The sequence below is a fragment of the Hoplias malabaricus genome, unplaced genomic scaffold (genome assembly GCF_029633855.1).
Source record: "Hoplias malabaricus isolate fHopMal1 unplaced genomic scaffold, fHopMal1.hap1 scaffold_85, whole genome shotgun sequence".
NCBI lineage: Eukaryota > Metazoa > Chordata > Actinopteri > Characiformes > Erythrinidae > Hoplias > Hoplias malabaricus.
This window is the reverse complement of record NW_027100833.1, coordinates 82,793-85,292: the sequence shown is the minus strand read 5'-3', so window position 1 is coordinate 85,292 and position 2,500 is coordinate 82,793. Positions and strand designations below refer to the sequence as shown.

At 48.7% G+C, this 2,500-nt stretch overlaps 1 pseudogene; it reads right to left on the bottom strand.

Annotated features, from left to right (window-relative positions):
* LOC136681756 (UV radiation resistance-associated gene protein-like) overlaps window positions 1-2,500 on the bottom strand; it is a 14,925-nt pseudogene that overhangs the window by 7,641 nt on the left and 4,784 nt on the right.

Sequence of the window (2,500 nt, the reverse complement as noted above, 5' to 3'; positions counted from 1 at the left end):
CTCAGGACTTCCACTTCCTCCCCCTCGTCCTGACGAGGACGCAGCAGAGGTCGGGAGGTTGTGCCTCATTTCATCTGTTCCTCCTTAAAGACTTCCACCCTCAGAGACATGACACACACACACACCTCAGAGACACGACACACACACACACCTCAGAGACACGACACACACACACACCTCAGAGACACGACACACACACACACCTCAGAGACACGACACACACACACACACCTCAGAGACACGACACACACACACACACCTCAGAGACACGACACACACACACACACCTCAGAGACACGACACACACACCTCAGAGACACAGGACACATACACACACACCTCAGAGACACAGGACACATACACACCTCAGAGACATACACATACACACACACCTCAGAGACACAGGACACACAGAAACCTCAGAGACACACACACACACAGGACACACACACACAAACCTTAGAGACACAGGACACATAAACACCTCAGAGACACACACACACACACATACACACCTCAGAGACACACACACACACACCTCAGAGACACACACACACACACACACACACACCTCAGAGACACACACACACACAAATACACACCTCAGAGACACAGGACACATACACACCTCAGAGACACACACACACACACCTCAGAGACACACACACACATACACACCTCAGAGACAGAGGACACACACACACACACACACACACACAAACCTCAGAGACACTCACACACCTCAGAGACACAGGACACACACACACACACACACACACAAACCTCAGAGACACTCCCTGTGTGTACTTATATATATTTTACACTATCATATACGCATATGTGTGTGTGTGTGTGTGTGTGTGTGTGTGTGTGTTTTCAGACTCACCATCTGACCAGCAGTCCATGTTCTAGAAAGTTCTTGAGGTTGGGCAGAGTCTGTCTCAGGTCCGGAGTGGACAGGCCGTGCTGATACCGGAGCTGAGGACACACACAGACAGCAGAGGGTCAGCGGGGGACAAGGGGGACGGGGGACAGATCTGGCTTTGGCCGCACTGCAATAGGAGATGGAAGTGTCTCAGCGTCCACACGGTGAAGACAGAGAACAAGAGAATCAGAACACTAACGCGGCACACGTTTCAGTCTCACGCAGGAGAGAGAGAGAGACAGAGAGAATCAGATGAAAAGAGGATGGAGCATGGCATCATCTTTGTGTCCCCTGAGGACAGAGAGGACAACTCGAAGCAGACAGGGATTATTATGGGATGTGTAGCGACAGATGAACTACTGTCTCTGACTCTACATCTACAAGGTGGACCAACGAGGGAGGAGTGTCTCACAGAGTGGACAGAGAGTGGACACAGGGTTTAAAAACTCCAGCAGCACTGCTGTGTCTGATCCACTCTACACCAGCACAACACACACTCACACACCACCCAGTGCAGCTGTGCTCGTTCTGGTTTGGAAATCGAAGGCTGTGCCGGAGCGGTGGTGTTCTCCTGGATAGCCTGGAGGTTAGCCTTAGAGTAGCACTGCTAGCGTCTTTCAGCACCAGCAGAAAGTTGGACACGAGCCACGTCCCCGGGACACACACCGCTTTAAAGCAGCGTGTCCCCCTCGAGGATGAGGAGAGAGAAAAACACAGCAGCAAAAACATACGGTTGGTTTTTATCAAGGTGTGGGGACATGGACTCGTCTCTCTCTGGTCCATGAGCCCAACCATGATATTATTACCGACAATCATCTTCTCATCCCACTTTACATTAAAGTGTTTTAAATAACTGTGAACTTACTGTGTGTGACAGTGTGTGTTCTTGTGTATCTCTCACACACACACACACGCAGATGTTTAGAGATGTCAGGTTTAAAATGGGCCCCTGAGAACAGGTCAGGAACAGAATAATAAATATAAACACACACACACACACAGAGCTAACACGCTACAGGTGAACCAGCTCTGACTGGATTAGAGCTTTACCTCCCTCTGGATTTCCACATGTTTTAGATGACTGTGTGTGTGTGTGTGTGTGTGTACTTATACATGTGTGTTGACCTGCAAAAAGCACACACACACACACAGTAATTACAGTAACAGATCAGAGGATGAGAAAGTACGTCTGTTTTCAATCGGTTTACTCCACAGGTCAGAACTGTGCATCTCTCTCTCTCTCTCTCTCTCTCTCTCTCTGAGTGTAATATAAGGTGTGTGTGTGTCTCTCTCTCTCTCTCTGAGTGTAATATAAGGTGTGTGTGTGTCTCTCTCTCTCTCTCTGAGTGTAATATAAGGTGTATGTGTGTGTCTCTCTGACTGTAATAGAAGGTGTGTGTGTGTCTCTCTCTCTCTCTCTCTCTGAGTGTAATAGAAGGTGTGTGTGTGTGTGTCTGAGTGTAATAGAAGGGGTGTGTGTGTGTCTCTCTCTCTCTGAGTGTAATAGAAGGTGTGTGTGTGTGTGAGGACACTCATGGTGTTCATCTGTTCCAATAGAGGGAGCCGTTTATTACT